Source organism: Canis aureus, chromosome X, assembly GCF_053574225.1.
Source record: "Canis aureus isolate CA01 chromosome X, VMU_Caureus_v.1.0, whole genome shotgun sequence".
Lineage (NCBI taxonomy): Eukaryota > Metazoa > Chordata > Mammalia > Carnivora > Canidae > Canis > Canis aureus.
The window spans coordinates 27,329,481-27,356,195 of NC_135649.1; the positions used below are offsets into that span (position 1 = coordinate 27,329,481).

A 26,715-nucleotide genomic window follows, 5' to 3' on the forward strand; every position below is an offset into this window, starting at 1 on the left:
TTTAGACCATTTTTTAAAATGTTATTAAAAGACTATAACAAATTAGTGAACTGTCCATGAACCTGTCCAAAGTCTTTACCAGTAATTAAGAAAAATATTCTACTTTGCTCTTGATGTGGTTTCCTTAGAATAGAGAATAGTCAGAAACTTGAGATTATTTTTAACAAAACCATTTCTAAAGAGAGAGAAAGAACAGGTGGCTTAAAGAAAGAATTTTAACTTATGAAAGTGACTAAATCTTTCTAAATCCATAAATAGTATCCACTCCTCCAGTTGTTCAATTCTTAAAATTTAAGTGCTTTTGGCTATAAAAATATTGCATCTAATAATTTTGAAGTATGCTTTCAGTAATGCATTTTTTATTTAAAAATGTCTTAACATTGAGAATGTCATCGTGAATTATGGAACTTTTCTATATTTAATTTTATTTGGTGCCATGGGCTATGAGGAAAAGATTTTAGTGAACTAAGGGCTAATAATAACTTCACTTTAACAATTATTTTTCTTTATTTCTTTGTTCTTTTTTTATTAGGTAATCATAATAGAGTGCCCTTTAAATCAGGACACCAATGACACTTTGTTTCCAATTAACAGTAAAAACTTTCTTTGATCCTTTGACTTTTTTATGAGATGAATTTATATTTTCCAGACTAACATGCATGACAACATAATTCTCTATACTCATTAATATTCAACTTTGCTGCTTTAATGAGAAAAACCAGGAGAAATGTAATGTCATCTGCTTATCTAAAGCATTAGTAACTTTTGCTAATATAAAGAAACTGAAAATGCTTTTGAATAATAATAGCCAACATTAATTGAGCACTTGCTATATATCAGACACTATTCTAAGTGTCCATTATGTAGTAACTCATTTAATACTCAAAAAAGCTTATAAGGTAGGAACTACAACTAGTGAACACAAATAAATATGCCTAACCTACTTTTAGGTTTAGTCTTTTATTTATTCCATGGTTCTATGTTACCACTAAAATGAAACTCTGAAAGAGAACAAACTGGCTCTTTCTTTTGCAACCTTGCTGAGCAGGAGGCACCATCATGGGAGTCAGCATCTGCCACAAAGACTGAAAAGTTTGGCACAAGGAGCCCAAGATCCAGGACATCTACCTGAGACCGTTGGACAAGTTGTACAAGTGTCTGGCCAGACAAACCAACTCCATCTTTAACCAAGTTGTATTAAAGAGGTTGTTCATGAGTCACACTAACCAGCCACCTCTGTCCCTTTCCCAGATGATCCAGAAGATGAAGCTGCCTGGCCAGGAAGACAAAACATCTGTGGTTGTAGGGATTATAACACATGATGTGTATGTCCAGGAGGTGCCCAAACCAAAGGTGTATGAGCTGCCCAGGAGCAGCCTTGCCCAGAGACGCAAAGCTAGAGGCAATATCCTCACCTTTGACCAGTTGACCCTGAACTCCCCAAAGTCTGTGGAATCGTCTTGCTCTCTGGTCCACACAAGGGCCAAGAGTATACAGGCATTCTGGCAAGTCCCCAGGAACCCCACCCAGCCACACCAAACCCTACCTGCCACCAAGGGGCCAGAAGTTGGAACATGCCAGAGGGTGCAGAGCCAGCTGGGCTACAAAAAGTAACCCCAGATCCTGACTTGTTATTAAAAAGATTTTGGATGCTGAAAAAAAGGAAAAGAATAATGGTTGCCAGAGGGAAGCGAGGGGGTTTGGCAAAATAGATTAAGAGGTACAATCTTACAGTTATAAAATAAATAAGACATGGGGATGTGATGTACAGCATAGGGGATATAGTCAACATAGGGGATATTGTAACAACTTTGTATAGTAACATGGTAACTAGACTTACTGTGGTAACCATTCCATAATGTATATAAATATCAAGTCACTATGTTGCACACCTGAAACTAATACAACATTGTATTGCAATTATTTCTCTATGAAAAAAAACACTGAAAATGATGTTTACAGCTAATATTTAATGACATGGAAAAGTGCATATGATCTAAAGCTTAAACTCCATATACAGTGTTATATTGGTTCTGTTTTACACAGATGCATATTCATGTATATATAAAGAGAAGCTCGCCAAATATTCATTGTGTTCTCTCCTGCTATTGGAATTTCAGGTGATTTTCATTTTTTTCTTTATACACTTTCTATGATTTGAACCCAGACAGCACCCACAAATTTAGTCTGACAATAGAATATTAACAAAAATTACATGGAGGGGGCACCTGGGTGCCTCAGTCAGTCAAGTGTCTGCTTTTGGCTCAGGTCAGGATCCCTGGGATGGAGCGGCGCGGGGAGGGTTCGTGCCCAGGGGGACTCTGCTTCTCCCTCTCCCTCTACCCCTCCCCCTCGGCTCTCTCTCTCACACACACAAATAAATAAATAAATCACATAAAGGATGTGGACTAGATAGACTGATAGGAAAATGTATTGTATGTTAGTTATTAATACTCTAAGACAGAAGGACTAGACTATAAGAATTGTCTATCTAGTTTCAGCTGATATTCTGGTGATCTGAAAGCTATATTTAGTCCATAGTAAAATGTTCATGAGACAACCCAAGCATTTTTCCTTGTTCTAATGAGCCAAATGATCATATATGTAATCCTAACTGATCTATTTGCTAGTTTTCTAAAATTAGATTGAAGTATCCAATGCTAAAGATACAAAAATAGGGGCACCTGGGTGGCTCAATCAGTTAACCATCTGTCTTTGGCTCAGGTCATGATCTTCGGGTCCTGGGATTGAGCCCCGTGTCCATCGGGCTCCCTGCTCAGTGGAGAGCCCGCCAGCCTGCTTCTCCCTCTCCCTCTGCTACTCCCCCTAGCTTGTGCTCTCTCTCTCTCTGTCTCTCTCTCTCTCTCTCTCTCTCTCAAATAAATAAATAAAATCTTAAAAAAAAAAGAAATAAAGAAAAGAAACCACTGGTCTAGACTATGTGGTAGGCCAAGGGGTTAATTCTGAATTAGTTTTCTTCTCTACCTAGAAGCTCATCTTTCTAGGCCCCTGAGTCAGCCATAGAATGAAACAGGGCATTTTTTGTTTTACTTTTTGGGAAATTGATCAATATGCTGGTCAGTATGATATCTTGTAGAATCTAGTTCATGGGTGCAGCAATATATCACTAGCTCTACTGACACTGATTTCTGCTAACTGCATTGTGCAAATAAACTATGGCCCATTGGTTTGACTAAACATTAACAGTCAATATGAGTGAGCTACTGTGAGTAGCTTATATGTGCATAAAACTAAAGGATTGAAAATTTAAAGCTAATTTGATTAAATTTATTTCCTATCCAATTGAGAGTTTGGTTTGAATCTCATGAACCTAATTGTAATAAAATGTTCTATGATTTTTTCTTTTTTTTTTTTTTAATTTTATTTATTTATGATAGTCACAGAGAGAGAGAGAGAGGCAGAGACACAGGCAGAGGGAGAAGCAGGCTCCATGCACCGGGAGCCTGATGTGGGATTCGATCCCAGGTCTCCAGGATCGCGCCCTGGGCCAAAGGCAGGCGCCAAACCACTGCGCCACCCAGGGATCCCCTCTTTTTCTTGATAAATGAAATTATATGAAAACTGGCAATTCCTTCAAATTAGGGAAATACAAAAATTGTTACACAAAAAAACTTTTAGTAAATATGCCTAAAGACTGTCTGGTTCTTTACAGTTTTGTTTCTTTTTTTTAAGTAGGCTCCATGCCCAGTGTGGAGTCTCGTGTGTGGCTTAAACTCATGACCCTGAAATCAAAACCTGAGCTGAGGGATGCCTGGGTCTCTCAGTCAGTTGAGTGTCTGCCTTTGGCTCAGGTCATGATCCCAGGATCCTGGGACTGAGCCCTACATTGTCAGGCTCCTGGCTTGGCAGGGAGTCTGCTTCTCCCTCTGACCCTCCCCCTGTTCATGCTCTCTCTCTCTCTCTCTCTCTCAAATAAATACATTTTAAAAATCATTTTTAAAAAAAGGCCTGAGCTGAGATCAAGAGTCAGATGCTTAACCAACTGAGCCACCCAAGCACCCCTTTACAGTTTTCAAAAATCTTTCACATACCTTACTTTATTTGACCCTCAGAGAAATTAGGTCAGATAGGGATGTCTAAAATTAGCTTTCCTGTTTTGTAGATGTGCAAGTTAAGGTCTAGATATTAAGTACTTTGTGTGTAAAGTCACCTAGTTAGTCACCTAGAGCTAGTACAATCCTAAAACTTGGCCCAGAAACCAAATCTTCTATCCCCTAGTGTTTTTCCCCGCTATATGATGCTACCTCTTTTATTAAAACCCACTCAAGGAGGCAAAAACTGGAGAGATAGATATTTTCTCTTTTAGGGAAGAAAAAATGTCTTTAACTGGAGTTTTTTCTGAACTCCTCCTTCACTGAATGCTGCCTTATTAGAGCAACTCATGTCCAGTAGACTTTCTTTAGTTCAACCCCCTTGCAGATAACTCAGTCACCTAAGCTACAAACCAAAGTATGCAGCAGTTCCACACTGGTGCACTCATGGTATTAAAAAGACAATAATCTTTATTGATATACAGAGTTTCAAGCCACTTATACATTACTTCATGAAAACATAAAAACGAAGAATGTTGTGCAAAACTACTCCAGATATTTCCGGTAATGGGCAGCTAACAAAAGAAACCAAATTGTTATGACTGTATTTGCGCACAATTATAAGAAAGAAAAATATCAGCAATTGTATGGAAAGTTTAATGATAAAAGAAGATTGTAAAGATGTTATTAAATGAGGAATTGAAAAGGTAGGTCATCTTAGCTTCATTAAGATATTATCAGGTTACTGACAAAAAAACAAAAAATGGGGGCAATTTGAAAAAGAATCTATGTTAGAACAGTGATGTAGAATGAAATTAATTATTTTTACTTTGGAAGATAACCCTTTATGCTGATTGCTTTGTGACAATATTCAGTGACACTGAATAGTCAGATACAGATCAACCTTTCAAGCCCAACAGGAAACCTCTTGATATCATGTGAAGTGGCACATTGGTAGGATTTGAGAAGTTTGTTTGATTTAAATCAAGGACTTACCCTGGACCTTAAAAAATCATTTTAGTGGCTGAAGAACAAGCCCTTTATCTCATTCTGTAACCCTCATCTCTTTGCTCAGTAGAGGTTTCAAAATATAGGAGCCAGATCTTAACAAAAAAGTGTAAGTGGTTTTTGAACCTTATCAGCAAACATTTTCTTGATCAAAGCTGACTTTATCCAAACCAGATTTTTGTAGAGTATTTATGTGTGCCCAGAGGGTAATAAGCACCATAAACCCAATGAATAAAACAAAATATATTTGGCCATATTCTCTCTTGTGCCTAAGTCTCTCCCTGGGAAGTGAGCAAGGTGGTTAAGGAGGTGCATTAATGTTTTTAGGCTACTTACTGCATAACTGTGAGAAGGGGTTAGTACCTTAGTGGGCTCCCTAAGCCTCTAACTTACTCCTAAAAAGAGACTGACTGGGAATATTAACCTCCAAATTACATAAAAAGCTTGATTGAGTGCTATAGGTACAAGGGAAGTATTATTCTAGATATGGAGGGGAGAGAGTCAGCATGACATAACTTACCTAGCTGGAAAAAAAATGCTCCAGAAACTGCAGTGGGCCATGTTTCTCAAAGGAAAAAACAAGAGTTAAGCTACCCAGAATAAATAAAGTGTTCTTATTTTCTCACACAGGAAGTATTATTTAATAGCCCAGATAAGAGTGGTCCTCTGTTGCTCTGTCATATGACTATATACAGAAAAATAAAATATAACAGGGATACTAAATACTGATCTGGGCAAGTGGGTGTGTGCACATGTGTTTGTCTATGCTTAAGGGAGAAGTGTTCTCCTAATCATATAGATATAGATAGATACATGTATCCTCCTAGATCAGTATTTGGTATTGTATTTTATTTTTCTTATGTTCTTTATTTTTATGGCATAGTCATATAATTGTTTTAAATGGAAATATGTTTTTAGTGACTTTTTTTGCTTTTCTCTTGTTTTTTATTGAAAAACAAAATGTCTCCTATTTAGAAGAACAAGCAGAGAAAAAGAAAAATAATAACTCCCCAAATCTTGCCACTTAGATACAACCACTATTAACATTAAATGTCCTTCCATTCACTTTTTCCATACAGATAGAAATATTTTATGCTAAAAATGCAAGTTTTAGGGCACATGGGTATCTCACCTCAGACTCTTGGTTTTGGCTCAGATGATGATCTCATGGGTCGTGAGATCAAGCCCCACGTCTGGCTCTGTGTGGAGTCTGCTGGAGATTCTTTCCCTCTGCTCTCCCCTTGCACTCTCTCTCTCTCTCAAATAAATAAATAAATATTGTTTTAAAAAATGCAAGTTTTGATACTAATTGATAATTGAATCATTTCTTATCTTAGTAAATCAAATGGCTTTATATGGTATCCCTCCCTCACATACAAATACCTTATCTCTTCTTTGACTTATATGGAAATCTGTTCATATAAATGTTGAAGTGAATACTCACATATTTATCACCCTGTTATTTTAAATCTACAGTGTGTATTTAATCTGACATTCAACGATTTCTAAAATTCTACTGATTAATAGATGGATGATTTCTAAGACAAAGCCATCTTATCAGAAATACAATGGTGCTTATCACAGTGTCTTTCAGAAGAGTTAAGATTCAGTGTTTGCCCTGGATTGACCTTTGAATTAGAATTTTATTATCTATCTTTTAAAAATTGAGTCTTTTATTTTATAAAGGGAGAAGAAGGAAGGAAGGAAAGAAGGAGAGAGGGAATGGGTGAGCAGGATTTTTTATTTACGTCTAATATAAAGAAATCCTTATTATTTAAAATTTATAATAATATATTGTGGCAAAACATAACCTGACTGATTTAGTATATAAAAAGATTGTGGGAACTAGGCCTGACACGTCAAAGCAGTGGGGCAGATCTGACTAAAATTTGAAAAAGATACACCTGGCTGGAAATGAGTAAATATTTTTAATTAAAAGTAGAAAAATAACTAAGATATTGGTACTCAGGGGGAAAAATACACTTAAAGCTTTGTGTTCTATGAAGAGAATTTTGAGTCTGCACCAGTATGTATGCATTAATATTTTTATTTACTAGGTAAAAACTAAATTCTATGGAATCTATTCTTTCACTGAGGCATGAAGATAGTATATGGGGTAATAACAAATGAATCAATGAAAGAGTAAGCCATTTGGCATTTTGTAATTCTCTTTATTCATTCATTCCATTTCCCACATGAATATGCCCCAAGCCTCAGAACCAGAATCTATAAAATTACAATCTACAATAACATGTACTTTTCAGGAAAGTGCTATGTGCTAGGACTTTGTGTAGCTAGATATGCTTATCTTTTGGATTTGGGAATATTTAAAATGCATTATGCTTATAAAGTAGCCTGTTTGAGATACCCACATTGAAAATATTGTTTTAAGGCAATACTTGCACCACACTCTACTTTTCTTCTGCTATAGGCCACACTCTTCCCTATAGAATTTTGCAGAGCTTTTCCTGGCAAAGAATTTCTCACTGCCTTCATATTTCAGATACTGGTTTACAGGAAATTCATACACCCTTGGAAAGTTCTGGGAAAGGGTAGTACACATTTGTTCAAATCTTTTTTTAATTAAATATGTGTACATAATCTACAGGAAGTTAATTGTGTTGCGCACAAAACACTGCTCCAAGTTGCAACGTTTTACAGATATGGGAATGCAGCTAACAAAAACATTTATTAAAAAAATGTCACATGACTCTATTTTAGATTCTTTGCATAGGGAAGCAAATTAAAACATTTAGTTAAATCAATAGTCACAAATTCTAACACTATCTCACAATGCATCAGTAACGCAAAATAAGAAATTCTTAAAAATTTTCGATGGAGGTAAAACTCAGCAACACAGAATCAGGGAGATCTAAAGAGGTTAGGGTGCCTACCCCCAGTGTCCTAAAAAAAATTATACTTGTCTCAGATAGATTTTTGCACTATCATTCTTATCAGAAGGATTAACACCTCATTCACCTGGAAATCTCTAATTCAGAATTGCTGATGATCAAAATGGATTTGGAACTAAAGTTTGCCTTTGTAATAATTGCAAAAGAAAGATTTTATGGAACTAAGGGTTTGAATCAGATAGCAAAACAAATCTTCAATTTGATAAGGGAGCACACTTTTTTAAGCCTTCTTTAAAAATCACTTTAACTTTTTATTTCCCTCATCATGACAGCACTAATGAAAACTTAGGGAAAAATGCAAAAGCAGAAAGAGAAAAAAAAATCAAACTTTCCAATAACCCTATTCAGTTATTCGGAGACACCCACAACTAAAATTGTAGATAGCAGGGGGAATCCCTGGGTGGCTCAGCGGCTTAGCGCCTGCCTTCAGCCTAGGCGTGATCCTGGAGACCTGGGATTGAGTCCCACATTGGGCTCCCTGCATGGAGCCTGCTTCTCTGTGTGTGTGTGTCTTTCATGAATAAATAAATAAAATCTATGAAAAAAAATTTAGATAGCAGAGGTTAGCAAACTTTTTCTTCCGGATGATAAATATTTCAGTTTTTGTGAGCCCTGTAAGTTTTCTGTCACTTTTTTGTTTTGTTTCATTTTGTTTTTCACAACCCTTTTAAAATATAAAAACCATTCTTAGCTCAAAGGTCACACAAAAACAAATCCTTGACTGGACTTGCCCTGCGAGCTGTAGCTTGCCAATCCCTTTTTAGTGTATACCATTAAGAGTCATTTGTTTTTGTTTTGTTTTGTTTTGTTTAAGATTTTATCCATTTGTTTAACAGAGAGGGAGAGAACACAAGCAAGGTGAGGGACAAAGGGAGAAAAACTCCTCTTTGAACAGGGAGCCTGATATAGGACTCAATCCCAGGACTTTGACCTGAACTTAAGGCAGACACACAAATGACTGAGCCACCAGGTGCCCCCAGTCGTTTGTTTTTTTAAAGATTATTGTTTTCTATATAAAATATCTTAAATAGTCAAAAATTACATTTATAGTATTAATATTTTTACATTATAATTTTCAGTATTAAACTTTGCTATATTTTGGGATGCCTGGGTGGCTCAGTGGTTGAGCATCTGCCTTTGGCTCAGGACATGATCCTGGGGTCCTGGAATCGAGTCCCACATCAGGCTCCCCACAGGAGGCCTGCTTCTCCCTCTGCCTATGTCTCTGCCTCTCTGTGTCTCTCATGAATAAATAAATAAAATACTAAAAAAAAAAAAACAAAAAACTTCTCCATATTTTATTTTAATTCCTTCTTCAAAAAGAACTCAATATTACAGATACATCTAAAGTCTCACTCCCTGGGGCACCTGGGTGGCTCAGTTGGTTAAGCATCTGCCTTCGGCTCAGGTCATGATCCCAAGTTCCTAGGATCAAGCCCTGCATTGAGCTCCCTGCTCAGTGGAGAACCTGCTTCTCCTTTTCCCTCTCCCCCTTCCTCTGCTCATGTGTGCTCATATTCTATCTCAAATAAATAAAATCTTTAAAAATAAATAAATAAAGTCTCACTCTTGTCCCAGTAACCAACTTCTAAAGGTCTCATCATCCCTAAATTATGTAAATATTATTCCTGCATGTGACTTCAGGCTTTTACTATTTATATGTGTACTTATAATGATATTTTTGTGTGATTTTTAAATTTACATAAAGTAATTTTATCATATATACCTTGTGTTTTTACACTCAACATTATGTTTTTGAGATGTCTCTGTTTTCCTCATATGTAAGTCCCCTTGATAATGCTATGTGTGTGTGTGTAGAAGTTATTATAAGTCATTCTAACCTATTTTTAGAGAGTTTGTATTTGGCAATGCTTTGTTAACAATTAGTCTGTATTACTGAATGCATTAACCTCCTGACTTACATATCATAGTTTAGAGTTGAGGGAACTCAGATGATCTAGTTCAAATCCTTCATATTACAAATGAATAAACAAGCCCAATGAGAGTAAGTAGCATGTCCAAGATCACGTAGTAAGTTCATATCATATTCAAAACTAGAACCTTGTTTTAGTGTTTGTCATTTCATAAAATTAATAAAGCTTTTACAACTCATGTGCTCCCAGGCCATACTAACCCAGCATCATAATTAGGGCACAATAACAGTAACATAGTATTTCTCTGGCCTTGCTAGAACTAGTAGAGTTGCTGGAACTCCTGCTCCCTTCAACTTGCTCCAATTCAGTGAGTCCCTAAGGAACATACTACATGAATTTGAACATGTGCAATTGCTTGATTATTACATGGTGTCTACCATATTCCTTTTAGATACCCTCTAGACCATAATCCGCTAGAAGGAAATCTTCTTGAATATATTCTGCCATTTTCTTTCTCTGGCTCCTAAGTGCCATTACAAGTGCTCAAATGGACAACGTCCTCTTTGCCTTCTTCTTTATGCCCTCTGCAGACTGGTGTGGTTTGTTGTTCAGCATGCTGTGCACATTTTGTATTCTAATAGTGACCACAAATGAAGAACATATCTATCACATTACTTATTCTAAGTCCTACAGAGAGTTATTGAAGAAGACTTTTAAGAATTTATTGCAGCTCTTATCCTTAGGACTCTGGTAGGAGAACATGAGGATTAGACAATGGGACAAATAAAAGTGACAAAATTGTTCTTCCGATATGAAACTGTCATCTCTTGGACAAGGCTTATTTGCCCTAATTTTCTTTTTGCTATTAATGAGTCCCATCCAGGATACTTCCTGATGCTTCATGAAAATAGTTTCCTTGCAAATCAATCCCACCAACCCTTCAGATAATGCCCAGAGAGTGTAGCTCCTAGGATGATCAGTTTACTTCTCAAACTAATCTTTCCTGATACACTACATTAAAAATTTTTTTTTACGTTTTAGAATTTTATGAAATAAATTTTTATGAATTTATTCCAGCCTTCCCTATATCCTTTTTATTCTGGTATTAAAGATTTATAAGAGCACATTATCTCTAACCCAAGCACTACATTCGTTTTTGTCCCTTCAGCTTTATTGAGATATAATTGACATATGACATGGTACAAGTTTAAGGTGTACAATGTGATGATTTAATATATATAAATTTGGTGAAATATTTACCACAATAAGGTTAGCTAACATATTAATTAATTACCATTTTGTTGTTGGTGTTGTTGTTGTTGTTACTGTAAGAATATTAAAGCCTTACCTCCATAGCAACTTTCAAGTATATCAATACAGTATTAACTATAGCTACCATACTATACATTAAATCCCTGGAACCTATTCATTTTAAACCTGGAATTTTGTGCCCTTTGAGCAGTATCTCCCTATTTACCCCACCCATAAACCTCTGGCCATTACCATTTTGCTCTCTTTCTCCATGAGTTCAGTGTTTTTAGTTCCACGTATAAGTAAGATCATACAGTATTTGTCTTTCTCTGTCTGACTTATTTCACTTAGTGTAATGCCATTAAGGTCCAACCAGGTTGTTGCAAATGGTAAGATTTCCTTATTTTTTATGGTTGAATAATATTCAATTATATACATATAGCATATTATATATAGCATATATATATACATATATATCACTTTTTGTTTATCCATTCATCCATCAATGAACACTTAAGTTGCTTCCATGACTTGGTTATTATGATAATAATAATGACTATACCAATTTACATTCCTACCTGCAGCAAGCATAGTATACTTAATCCATAGGAAACACCATGTGAGATTTCAATATTTAACTACTATTACAAGAAGGAAAATCTTGCTATTTATTATTAACCTTTTTTCTTTCTTCTCCTAATAATTAGTCAGGGTTAATGTAGTTAGCATAATAATGGTCCACATCTTAATACCTGGAACCTGCGTATATGCTACCTTACATGGCATGAGAGACTGCAGATTTGATTACTGGTAAGAACCTTGAGATAGGAGATTATCCTGGATTATCTGGGTAGGTTCAGTGTAATCACAGGGTCCTCTCTAGCTACCTTGCCTGGACCCAAACAACTAGCCTTCTGGAGGATATCCTGTTTTGTTTCTTATCAGATAAGTCCTCTTCAATTGTCTTTAGTTTTTTGGGCAAAGGTCCTTAGGAGGTCATTTTACCTTCTGCATGTAACAAATGTAAAATATGAGAAGAGTTCTAAAGCAATATATACTCTTATGCAAAGTAAATAGCAAAATGTTTACAGGCTGCAGAATAAAGAACTTATATTTAAAGCTCTAGTCTTAAAACTATCTGATACATAAGACAGTGCTCAGAAATACTCTGCCTTGTACACTGCTTCCTACTTTCAAATAATGTTAAGAAATTAAGTCTGAAACTTGCCTGGGCCTAAATCCTTGACTAGCCTTAGTAAATTTGAATATTTCTTATTATGGAACTTCTTATTTCCACTGATTGTAGAAACATCTGGTCTATTTCAACACAAAAGCCTAGAGGTGAAAGTGATGACGATTTATTTTTCTTGCCTTATTCCTAGAGTAATATGTTATTTCATAGTGGTACAAATTTAGACCTTGTATATTATGGTCTATCTCTTCCTGTTTGGGTTTTATGCCTTGCTGGCACTATGCCTAGTAGAAGTGGTAAACAAAGCAATATCATTTTTTCTTTCTAATTAATAAGAAGGTGGCAATTTATTTTTAGGAGCATGGAAAATAGAATATACACATTTATTTAAGTTGTGAATAATACCAAGAAAAAAAGCATTAACTGGAAAAGCCTAAGAAATTAGGATGGTGATTTATTAAATCATGCAGATGAAAGAAATTTTAGTCAAGCGTATTAATTATTCAATACATAGTTTCTGTGTTCTTAAAAGAAATTCATGGCTGAGAAGAAAAAGCTGATATGGTAAATTTTACAATAATGTTTAATTATAAATATGATATTACTAAATACACCTACTAGTGGACTTTCTATCGCTTAACCTGGACTGGTCACATAATGTAAACTAGAGCACAGACTGCCAATTTGTTCCTTTATAAGCTGTTTGGTAACAAGAGAGAAAATCTGTTTTCCCTTATCACAGGCTACATCCCGTATTAGCCACTAAGCAAATGCATGTACACAGGGGAATATGAAGGGCTCAAAACATAGTGCCCTCTTGTCTAGGAGGGAAACAACACTTCTCCTAATAAATGGGCCACAAATACCATCTTCAAATACAAAAGACGGTATGTATTATCTTTGAATTATGTTCATGACTTTGAGATTGCCAGAACCCTTACCATCTTTATTCTTCCTACCCACTCCTTTTCTACATAGAGTATATATTCATTTAGCCCTGAATTATCAATTCCTGATATCACAGAAGGTGTTAATCTTTCCTCTAAGGGTCAGAATGGGTTCTGGTAAATCATAAAACTGATGTTCTGGGAAGAATTGCTGTAATTGCTGTTCTAACAGAGTTCTTTGTGTCTCCGTATCTATGGAGGGAAGGAAAATTTTTCCCTTTACTAATTGTCTTTTCTTCTCCTTAGAGTGCCAATTTCATTTAGTAGAACTATTTCAAAACTATTCTTTAGAAAATGATTTCTGTCATTCTTTATAATATCTCATTCTTATGGGGCTCATTATACAGGTTCTCTAGTGCTGCTTTCTATCTGTTTGACACACAAACAATATTTTCTCTTCTCCATTTTCACATCTACTTTTGCTTTAATCTCCATCCCTATATCTGTTTTTACCTTTAGATCTATTATAAAATCACTTTAAATATAATAAATGAAAACTTACTTTAAAAGTGCTTAGTTCTCAAAGTTAGAAGAATACTAATACTAAGAAACTGGCTGTCTGAAGCCACTTAATATGGCCTTAAGGCACCTTAGTCCTAATAAACCAGTAGAGGCAGGAGTAAGAGCCCCCAGCTCAGCATTCCAAATGAGTTCACCAACAGAATCAGTTATCTCTTTAGCTCCTCTCCAGCTACTCAGGTTCATCGAGCAGTCTGCTCAGGCTGCCATAACACAATATCACAGACTGGGTGGCTTAAACAACAGAAATATATTGTTTTACACTCTAGTGGCTGGGTGTCCAGGATTAAGGTATCAACAGGGTTGATTTCTGCTGAGAGCTCTCTTCCTGGCTTGTAGGAGGCCATCTCTCACTACATCGTCACATGGCCATTCCTCTGCATAGAGAGAGAAAAAGATCTTTAGTGTCTATTCCCCTTCTTAAAAGACCACCAGTCCTATCAGATTAAGGCTCCATCTTTATGACCTCATTTATTTTTTTTATGACCTCATTTAACCTTAATTACCTCCTTGAAAACCTATCACCAAAAATAGTCACAATGGGATTTAGGGCTTCAAAATAGGAAATTTTAAAAAGAGATTTTATTTATTCATGAGAGACACACAGAGAGAGGCAGAGATATAGGCAGAGGGAGAAGCAGGCTCTTCACAGGGAGCCCGATGCGGGACTCAATCCCAAATCCCAGGATCACACTCTGAGCTGAAGGCCGACACTCAACCACTGAGCCACCCAGGTGTCCCTCAAAATAGGAATTTTAAAGAGACAAATTTCGGTCCATGACAGAACTATTCTACTCTATCCTTGAATCTCATCCTTCCCCCTCTCCATAGTATAACTTACTGTGACATGACTTTTGAGTGATTGTACTTGACTTTTCATCCTGTGGTCTTGGTATTTCTAGTTCTTGGCTCCTTTGCCTCCATGGTTTAGTTACCACTTCTGTAGATCTGACTGTGTAGTTAGACTCTTCAGTGACTCACTTCCCAGCAATTTCCTCAGGAGAGAACCTTTTCTAAGAAATGATAGAATGATTTTCATTTGATGCTAATGTCCTAGTTGAATTCCCTTAGACAATGAACTTCACCTCCTACCTATCTCCAACACACTCACCCACTTCCACACAGACACATGGCCTACTCCTCCCTGTCCTGGCCACAATCAATTGCTATAACACTACACTCTGGTCAGTAGGCCCTGCCACATCCTGCCTGACTTTTTGAACCTCACATAAACATCAAACAAATCATGTACCTTATAGTTCTGTTTCCTTATTTGTTTATAATAATAACCAAAGTACCACTGCCATTCAATAGTGATCCATAATACTACAAGCTCAGGTTTTTGGAAGGACAAAGTTATTTTTAACATTGAAACTGAATCTGAAGAGCTGAAGTCAATCACTGACAACACTATCATGAGATTTGTTTAAATTAATTCTTTTTTCAGGATGCCTGGGTGGCTCAGTGGTTGGGCACCTGCCTTTGGCCCAGGGCATGATCCTGGAGTCCTGGGATCTAGTCCCACATTGGGATCCCTGCATGGAGCCTGCTTCTCTCTGTGCCTGTGTCTCACCTCTCTCTGTCTTTCATGATTAAATAAATAAAATCATTTAAAACTTAATTCTTTTTTCATGTCTTTTATTAAATTTTAATATATCACTGTGCTCACCATCCATCAATTAAATTTTCTTTAAAGTGAGCCATATAGGGGCAGCCCCCGTGGCTCAGTGGTTTAGCACTTCCTTCAGCCCAGGGTTAGATCCTGGAGACCCAGGATCCAGTCCCACGTCAGGCTCCCTGCATGGAGCCTGCTTCTCCCTTTGCCTGTGTCTCTGCCTTTCTCTCTCTCTCTCTCTCTCATAAATAAATAAAATCTTTAAAATAAATAAATAAATTTAGAGTGTGAAAATGTATCATCTGACATATATATGACTCACTTTATTTATTTTAAAGATTTTATTTATTCATGAGAGACATACAGAGCGAGGCAGAGACACAGGCAGAGGGAGAAGCAGGCCTCCTGTGGGGAGCCTGATGTGGGACTCGATCACAGGACCTCAGGATCACACCGTGAGTCAAAGGCAGACGCTCAGTCGCTGAGCCACCCAGGCATCCCTCCACCCTCTAAATTTAAATAGCAAAATAAGTGTCTCTATAGTTTTGTGATATAGTTTCTTCCACAATAATTTTTGGACTCTTTTCACTATCAAGTTTTATGGAAATTCCAAATAAATGGCTTAGATTCTTGAGGGATAAGAAGGTGGGGTAGGTAAAGGAGAAAAAGTATTTCTAGTGAGAAAAAGAATCCTCTGAAGAACTTTGTACACCAATGAATCTCAAAGAGAGAATTGAAATTGATGTCTCTGGGGCAAAACAGCTCATATAGCCATAGGCAAAATTCTACCTACCTATCTGAACACATCTAACTGATGAGAGACTATGTTGCTTGAGATTCTTCTGTATTCCCAAATGTGCTTAACTTAGATTTCTATATCCTTTGTGCTTTCAGTGGAAATGCTCCAGGAAGAATTGCAGTGATTTAAAAATAGATACATGCCATACTTTTCTTTCCATATTTCAGTGGCAATTGACTGCATATTATTTCAGAAGTTTGAATTCCAAAACATCCTAAACCTGTATTGAAAATAAGCAAACAAAAATCTATGAGTTCTGTGCGTTCATTGTTAATGTACAGCTCTTGAAAACCAGAATTTCATATGTGTCCGTCACAAAATCCAGAAAAAAACATTGGTGTTTGACGCTTCAGCATCTAAATGACTGCCTAATGCTGAAGGATGAATAAAATTTATCTTCAGAATTATTATTTCTTCATAGCTCACTATTTCTTTAACTGAAGAAATTTTCAAAATATTGTATATGTTACAAGAAGATTGCTATGCCAAACCCTTTTGTATAGATATTTTTCTTTTTAATGTTTTCCACATTGATTACAAAAATAATGTATACTCATTTTATAAACTTTTTAAAAATGTATAAAGAAAAAGAAATAGTCTTTTCATAACCTACCATCTTGAGATATTCACAGCTGCATTTCAGCAAACATCTTTACAAATATTTCTGTAAGAGACACCTGGGTGGCTCAGCGGTTGAGCACCTCCCTTCAGATCAGGGCATGATCCCGGAGTCCCAGGTTTGAGTCCCACATTGGGCTCCCTGCATGGAGCCTGCTTCTTCTCCCTCTACCTGTGTCTCTGCCTCTCTCTGTGTCTCTCATGAATAAATAAATAAAACCTTTAAAAATATTTCTATAAATTTTACATATTTAAAATGTGTTACATTATTTTTGTATTATTTTAATTCAGATTATACCATAAGTATTTTCTTATGTTATTAAAAAATTTAGTATAATATTAAATGGCTATGTAATATGCTACCATATAGACATTCCATAATTTTTTTCTTTGTTAGAGAAAGAGAGAGAGGAGCAGAAGGAGAAGGAGAAAGAGAATCTGAAGCAGGCTCCCAGCCCAGCATGGAGCTCAATCTCATGCCCCCAAGATCATGACCTGAACCAAAATCAAGAGTCAGACTCTTAATTGACTGAGCCACCCAGACACCTCAATATTGCATAAGTTTTTAAACATTCCTCTAATGTTGTGAATTTAGGTTGCATTTAATTTTTCATTTTTATAAATAATACTATGATAAACATCATGATACTTAAATTTCTGTACTGTTTCCTCATTATTTCCTCAGTTTAAATTTCTAAATGTGGAACAATTGCATAAATAAAAATTATTTTAAAAAACAAGTCAACTTGGGGTACCTGAGTGGCTCAGTTGTTTAAGCATCTGTCTTTGGCTTAAGTCATGATCTCAGGATTCTGGGATTGAGCCCCACATCAGGCTCCCTGCTCAGTGGGGAAACTGCTTCTCTTTCACTCATGAAAACATTAAAATTTTGAATAGAAAAAAGCAAAACTTAATTTTGCTCAAAAGTAAATTTCAGTGAGAACATCTGTTTCAAATAGGAGTTTAAAATTTAGATGATAACACATGCAGTTTGAGTCACCAAATGACTTTGATGGTCACAAGTGTTGAAAACTCTGACTCACAAAATTATGTAGAATAACAAATTAAATCACTCAGTTTTGCCAGATGAAAGTGAATGTGTCAAAAGAGCCTCAGAATCTTCCAAGATTCTTCCAATTAAAGTTGTGTCCCAGTACGTCTTTTGTTCTCAAACAAATAAAGCCATCTTTTGTCAGAATTTACTTTGTTGATAAGGTCCATTTTATTAAGGGAGAATTTTTAATCAATGCTTCAATTTCAACATCTTCTGAGCAGGAACTTTAAAGAAGTCAGTAATGATTTCAGATATGTTCAAATTTCTGCATCTAAAAAACTTGATCAAGCTTCTCCACCCAGAAGAAGGAGTTTGCCCAAGTTTGTAGACTTGCCTGTTTGTAATCCCCTCTTACAGAACAGAAAGCTTGGCAAAAAAAAAAAAAAAAAAAAGACAACAATAAAACTTGTAAATTTTTCCATGGCAACCATAATGGCATTTGCAGGATCTTGAATGAAAAGATTTCTCTTAATCCTATGGCCAAAAATCATCAAATAAGCCAAACTATCATTCTATAAGTGAGAAATAAACAAACAAGTAAATAAATTAATTGAATTTCTTCATATATTTCAACAAGTGTGTTAGGACTTGTTATGTAGGAAGCCAGTAAAATCCTATGTTGTAAAAATTTCAAATTCTGCTTGCATTTCTCCACAAAGACTCTTGGGGGAAAAAATAGTGATTCAGGATTTAGGGTTTCAGGAAGTTGACAAATTCTACAATACCATAGGTCTAGCAAAACCAAACCAAACCAAAACCAAAACCAAGCCAAACAAAAAGTGCGCAGAAGGGGATAAGTCTCCTGATGCTAGTCTATGGTGAACACCACAAAGATGCCAATTTAGCCTATATATGACCAGGTATACAGAGATTGGGCTTACTTTAAAGTGAATGTTTGTGCCCCTCTGAAATTCCTATGTTGAAATCTAATATCCAATTTGATGGTATCTGGAGATGGGGCCACTCAGAGGCGATTAGATCATGAGAGCAGAGCCCTCCTGATGTGATTAGGGCCCTTATAAAAGACACTCCATGCACCTTCTGCCATGAGAGTAAGCAGTGTGATGTCTATCTATGAACCGGGTAGCAGGCTGTCACCAGACACCAAACCTCACCTGACACAGAATCTGCTGATATCTTGACCTTGGAATTCCCAGTCTCTAGAGCTGTGAGAAATAAGCTTCTGTTATTTATAAATCACCCAGTCTATAGTGCTTTGGTAAACCTGGTGTATGGTCAAGACTAGCAGATATTCCAGCTGTATAAAAGACTACCAAGATTTTTTTTTCCATATTGAAGTTTTGCTTGGCCAGTATATTTCCATTTTAAAGACATCAACGACATTTGAATCTCGAAAAGGGGTTCTTAAAACAGGGATTCTTTTATGGCATTAGAATGCTTATAACATAAATAACAGATACAGTCTATACTGAGAGTGAATGGTGCTATCCAGTTCAGGTCTTGCTGGAGTGAAAAATTTTAGCTGCCTATGTCTTAATGTCCCATTTCAAAATATTAGAAGAAAAATGATCAATTACGGAGTTCATGGATTTGACAGAAACACTGCCTGTATTTTCTTTGTTTTCTCCAACTCACAATCCAGTTCAACCTTTTTCAGAGCACATGGCTTCACCAAATCCCTCAAAGTATATGTGGCTTCTTTTGGCTGGCATTGTGATAAGCAATCCTATAGGAAAGTACTAGAAAAGCTTTTGTGTGGAAGCAAATTCAAGTAGTGGTTATTTCCTTGTCTTTTCAAATTGAGCTATCATTTAAAAAATCTACACTGTTGGCTTTCAGTTTCCACTGACAAAATTTTTGATACATAGGAAATATCATAGCTTTGAGTCACATCATATTCAGTAATGAAAGTGAAACCAAAGTATACCTTCAGTATTTTAATACATCATTTTAACTATTGTCACATATTCCAACATAGGCTTAGGGAGATATGAACAACACTATGTCCTTTATTATAAATTAAGTTTAATTTGAGCCAACATTAAATTATATGAAAAGTCAGAGCGTTATAATATTGCCCAATAGTGACATTTCATTCCACCCCACAGTAAATAACATAATTTGGATAAAATATTTCAACATAATTGTGAAAATGAAAGGAAAAATATGTACCCACACATACAAGTACACACATCTGTGGACGTCCACATATATTTTATACCATATCACACTTAGTAAGAATATTTGAAAATATTCACACAATTTCCAAAGTTATGGGGAAAACATTAAAGTTATATAGATGTATTTACATATTTACCTTTATATATGCATGTGTATATATGTGTGTGCACACACATATAATTCTACTTGTTAACAGTTACATCTTAACAGCTTCTGTGAGCATGACTATGTAACATAGATCATGGAATATGCGTGTTCATAATGAGGACTTAGTCTCATTACCTAAATTGGAGTTATACTCAGTAGACTATAAATTCGGAGGATGAGTAATCCTTTCTACAAATATTTCCATCAAAAATAAAGTGATTTTCAAAATGTATAGATGTGGTCCTTCAGCTTTCACTGGCTAGAAATGTCTTACATTAAAAGTGTCACAGTTTTTGTATTCTATCATGTCCAGCAGTGAAAGGAAATCAGTGTATACTTAGACATTGTCGTGCTTTCTCATTTTGGAAATTTTTTAACTTAAGTTAGGTGCATTGTACACAAAAGCAACCATCCATAATTATAAGAACTGGATACATTTCCCCTTATTACTAACAAGGGAAATAATTCCAGATGTCATAATGTGACAATAGTAAGGATCATATACTGCTAGTGCTTTTTTTAAGATTTTATTTATTTATTCATGAGAGACACAGAGAGGCAGAGACACAGGCAGAGGGAGGGTTCCATGCAGGGAGCCTGACATGGGACTCAATCCCAGGTCACCAGGATCATGACCTGGGCTGAAGGCAGACACTCAACCACCGAGCGACACAGGCATCCCTGATGGTGCTCATTTAGCATGCCATGCCACCTATACTGATCAGATTAGGATAGGTTGATATTGCAGTAACAAACAAATCTTAATAGGCTAACAAAGAAAATGTGTAGTTCTCATTCCCACAAAATCCAGTCTGGATCAGGGCAACTCTCCAGGATGGTTGTTCTCCATGTTAATTTCTACAATAATTTGACTAGATTCCTGATAATTTGACTCAATTGTTTTAACAGATATTTCCACAAGAGCCAAGGAAGAGAAGTGAGAGCTGGAGAATTGTGCACTATGTTGTAGATGTTTCAATTTAGAATTAATATATAACATTGTCTGCTTAGCCATTTGACCAGAAATGGAAATGTGACCCTACTACCATGAGGAATCTGGGAAGTATGGTATTACAGTTAGAGGAGAACAGGACTGGATTTGGGTGAGTGTTAATAGTGTCTACTATACCATTCTAGACCACCTTAGAATGAAGCAACACACTAATATTCTTCAAAGAAGTAGGAACAAAACCAAAGACACTATAAGGATCTTTTGAACCCTAGTTAAAGAGTCTTGATTTACTTTCTAAAAGTTAGAAATCCAACCTTCACTGAACTTATTCCAGCAAGAAGCAGAATTATTTAATAGATTTAACTTGAATTTTGTGTTCAATTCTCAACTCCACCATTTACTAACCGTATGAGTATGTGTTTTTGGACAAATGACTTATACCGTTAATCCCTGATTTTCTCATCCTTAGAAGGAGGATGATAATGCCCAGTTTCCATGGTACTTTTGAAGAATGAGTGAGATAATATTGAAAATGAACTAGCACTGCCTCTGGTACATACCAGAGTCTTACTAAATATTACTTCCTTTCTTTATCTCCTCTTACTTTTCCCTTAACTTTTCTAAATATTTGCATTTTGCAAAGAAAAGAAAGAGCTTTTGTGATTATGAGGTTGAATTCTGAAAATAGAGTTTGCATCTTAGCTGTCACTCACTAGTGTATAATCGGGAAAATTACTTATATCTCTCTGAGCTTCAATTTCCTCATCTATAAAATAAGGGTCAATAAGGCAGCCTGGGTGGCTCAGCAGTTTAGTGCTGCCTTCGGCCCAGGGCCTGATCCTGGAGACCGGGGATCGAGTCCCACATCAGGCTCACTGCCTAGAGCCTGCTTCTCCCTCTGCCTGTGTCTCTGCCCGCCTCTCTCTCTCTCTCTCTCTCTCTCTCTCTCTCCCTCATGAATAAATAAATAAAATCTTCTTAAAAAATAAGGGTCAATATAGTACCTACCTCATAGAATTTTTAGAAGGATTAAGTTATATAGTGTATGTAGAATATTTAACAGATTTCTCAATAAATGTTAGCAATCATTATTATTATCATTATTAACAATGCAATGTGCTTGCAGGTTTATGTCAGAAATTTGACCTGCTTAAACCAAGCTATAGAAAATGCCTTATAAATACTCAAAATATAACCCATAGCCCAGCAAAATTGGCATAATTTAGGAGCTTTTTAGAAATATAGACTCTTAGGCCCTGCTCCAAATTATAGAATCAGAATCTATAGTTTAAAAAGATTCCCAGGTGATTCTTATATACACTGAAGTTTGAGAAGCACTGCCCTAATATATGGAGTGGCTGAGTGTTTTCATGTGATGTATTATCAGAGTGGTGACAAATAGGACGTCCAGGAAGATAGCACAATGTTTTGAAAGAGACATTTGATTAGGAATCAGAAAATCAACATTTAAATTCCAACTCCTCCACTGACAAGCTGATTGACCTTATGTAAGTCATTCAATTCATTTTAGGTTTTTTTTCCTCATTTACAAAATGAAAGAGTTAAACTCTACCTGTGGTTCTTAACCAGGAAGACACACCAGAATTAATAGAAGGAGTAACCACAAAATATCTGACAAGCCTGGTACACATGAAGATTCTGATTCATTAGGTGTATCATGGCATCAAAACTGGGGGCAGCTGCTTTTATTATGTAAATCTCCAGAGATGAGAGGAGTAATAATTGGAGAGAGAACACTTGTAAGACGGCCTCAGAAAAGAGCAGAGATTGGAAAACTGGAAACCAACATCCATCGTGCAACAGACTTTAGCAAATGCTCTGGTACAGGACAAAATTCCATAAATAGGGCAGGTCGGAGAGCTGCTATGTTCAGTGTTCTTGTGGGAATAAAAAAAATTATATGGGTAAAGATTAGCATAGAACCTAGCACAGAACTGATTCTCAATAAACTTTCTTTTTCTTTCCTATTTCCCTCGTTAAGGAAACTCCTAATTCATTTCAGAGGAATCTAACCAATTTCCACATGGCACACCATACACTAACTCTCTTAGCTAAAACATACCGGATATTCTCAAAAACAAAACCATATAGTAAGTAATTTGGGCAAATAAAACAGAACAATAAACATAATGTCTCACTTTATTAAGCAATACACCAAGACTCCAGACCAGTCATATAATTTTAGGAAACCAGGGCAAAATGAAAATGTAGGAATTCATTTTTCAAAATGAATTAAGTATAAAGAATTTCAAGGCAGTGACAGCAGAGCATTAAACCAAGTGTAGGTACCCTTCTGCACAATGGGGCTTGTGTGAATGCACAGGTCAGATGCCCTGGAAGACTAAAGGAATCCTGGACTTGAAGTCTGAAGGCCTGGAAAATATGCTAGATTGACAACTTTTTTACTGGTTGATCTGAATCCCATCACTTTACTTCTTACATATATATAATTCAAAATTACTCAACCATTAGAAAGGATGAATACCCACCATTTGCTTCAATGTGGATGGAACTGGAAGGTATTATACTGAGTGAAGTAAGTCAATCAGAGGACAATCATCATATGGTTTCACTCATATAGGGAATATAAGAAATAGTGAAAGGGATTAAGGGAAAGGAGGGAAAATGAGTGGGAAAAATTAGAGAGGGTGACAAAACATGAGAGACTTCTAATGCTGGGAAACGAACAAAGGGTAGCGGAAGGGGAGACGGGCGGGGGGGGATGGGGTAACTGGGTAACGGGCACTGAGGAGGGCACTTGATGGGATGAGCACTGGGTGTTATACTATATGTTGGCAAATCGAACTGCAAAATAAAATTAAAATTAAAAAATAAAAAATGAATGATATCAGTACTACTATGCTCATTTTAAAAATAAATCAAGGGCATAAACTGATAAATAAATAAATAAATAAATAAATAAATAAATAAATAAATAAATAATTTTTCATATCTGTAAAAGTATCTCTGATATTTTATGGCTCCACAGCATACCCTGGAATTTCCTAGAAAATATGTTGCTTAATTTTTTATTTCTTTGAATAATGTTTAAATGGCACTGAGCCCGTGAAACAAATTCATTCAGGATTTTGTTTCCCCCTCTGCCCCCTACCTGTCTTGTATGTAATTTATATTACTCATCAGGCAATACATGGCTAATATAACTGATAAAAAATACTTTTTCCAGGCAGCCTGGGTGGCTCTGTGGTTTGGCGCCACCTTCAGCCCAGGGCGTGATCCTGGAGACCAGAGATCGAGTCCCACGTCAGGCTCCCAGCATGGAGCCTGCTTCTCCTTCTGCCTGTGTCTCTGCCTCTCTCTCTTTCTCTCTCTCTCTCTCTCATGAATAAATAAATAAAATATTTTTAAAAATAATTTTTCCAATATCTGAGCACAAAGAGTCCAGATTTTCAGATAATAGGGGTTATTAGGAATAGCCATTCAAGCAGCTACAGTTCCTAGTGCTCCACTGGAAGAAAGATACAGATTTGTATGGAAAAATAGTAAAGATAAACACCAAGGTCCAACGATAATATGCTTGCATTATTTGGACTCATCTTAATATCTGAAGTATTTAGTCTTACTAATAGCTTTGTTCCCATTATATTCAGTTCACTATAGAGTAAAATAATGACTACTTCAAAAATACAAGGCTACTTGAATGTTCATCCTCCTCCTTGTTATCAAGACTTTCAATTCCATATACTAATCAAAGAGGAGAATTTGGAAAAGCACCAGTGAGACAGAAGCTTAGCACGTGTGACCAAGATTAACTCAAAATCACTAGAAGAGAGACAGGAAAGAAAAAAGTTAATTCATACCCCCTGCAAGAGTTTTTTTAAAATGAGCAAAAAGATTGATTAAAAAAACCTCTAAGTCAAAAGGACTATTTGAACAAAAGCAACACTTGAACAAGATGAAACAGAATACCCCAGGCAGAACAGAAATGATATCCACTGGAAAGCTAATGTTCCCCAAAGAAGGAAACTCCCCAGAAATTCAGAACAAAGATAAAGGCATAAAGAATCAAAGTGCACATTAAGAATATTAAATTCTACTAAATTAACAAAGTGCTTGGTTCATAAACAAGCACAGTAAGGAAGCTCTGTACTGAGTATTGTGTTCTGCCAGAGAATGCAGGCAATGAGTACATTCAAACAGGCATTCATGACCAAGCAGAGACCACCACCTTACCATAACGTTATCCTTGTGTTTACAACATGGGACCATATTATGAATGAAATAGTCTCACAGTAGGCTTGCTATGTGTCCCCCCAAAATTCATAAGTTAAAGCCCTAATCCCCAATGTGATGGTATTTGGAGGTGGGGCCTTTGGAGGCTATTCAGTTTAGATGACATCATGAGGATGGAGCCCCCAAGATGTGACTATACGGCCAGATCTCTTTTTCTCTCTACCTGGTAAAGGAACGGAAAGAAGGTGCCATGGGTAAGCTGGAAGTAGGTTATCACCAGATACCCATACTACCAGCACCTTGATGGTGGACTTCCCCGCCTACAGTACTATGGGAAATAAATGTTTGTGGTTTAACCCACCCAGTCTATGGTAGTTGTTATAGCAGCCTGAGGTGATGAAGCCAAGGGTTCTTTTCATACTTTCATACCCTCTTCTAGAGGGTAAGTATTTACCCTCTACTCCATGAAATCAAGAAACATCTAGAAAGAGCTAACCTAAGCTGCTTTGTATCATTTTTATAAGTTTTGATGAATATTGTTACATGTTTGCTTCAATTTATTAAATGCTTGTTCAGATCCTAGTATTTAAACAGATTCTTGTCATTGTATTAATGATTAAAAAGAATGATTCTCTAATGGTGGGATTGCTCACGCTGAAAAGGAATAGGTAGGTACATGGGACTTCTCACCAAACTTCTAGTCATATTGGGTAAGTAGGTATTTCCTCTACCTGTGGAAAGGCTGATGTCCAGTTCTTTAATCTGTGACATCTTTTAACAATATACACAGCTTCTAGTATGGTATAGTGGTTGTCTAGGTAACTCATTTATTCATTCTTTCATTTATGTAGTCATTCATTTGAGAAATAAGAGCCATATACTGTGCTATACACTAGAAATACAATGGTAAACAAAACCAATATTGTCCTTTGCTCTCACAGTTATAGAAAAATTAAACATGATGAATTTATTTTTTAATTATTTTAGTTATTTATCAAGTTTTTAATAAATTCTATTAAGTTAACACATAATGGAATATTAGTTTCAGGAGTAGAATTTAGTGATTCATCACTTACATATAACACCCAGTCTTCATCACGGTAAGTGCCCTTCTAAATGTCCATCACCCATCTAGCACATCCCCCACCCATTTCCCCTCCATCAACCCTTAGTTTGTTCTCTATCATTAAGACTCTCTTGTAGACTGACTTCCTCTTTTTTCTTTCCTTTATGTTCATCTGTTTTGTTTCCTAAATTCCACGAGTGAACTCATATGGTATTTGCCTTTCTCTGACTGACTTATTTCACCTAGCATAATACCTTCTAGTCCCATCCATGTTGTTGCAAATGACAAGATTTCATTTTTCTGATGGCTGAGTAATACCACATCTTCTATAGCCATTTGTCAGTCAATGAAC

At 36.1% G+C, this 26,715-nt stretch overlaps 1 pseudogene; it reads left to right on the forward strand.

Annotated features, from left to right (window-relative positions):
- The first annotated feature begins 1,059 nt into the window (after nucleotides 1–1,059).
- Nucleotides 1,060–1,789, forward strand: LOC144308214 (large ribosomal subunit protein eL18 pseudogene; annotated as a pseudogene).
- The last annotated feature ends 24,926 nt before the right edge of the window (nucleotides 1,790–26,715 follow it).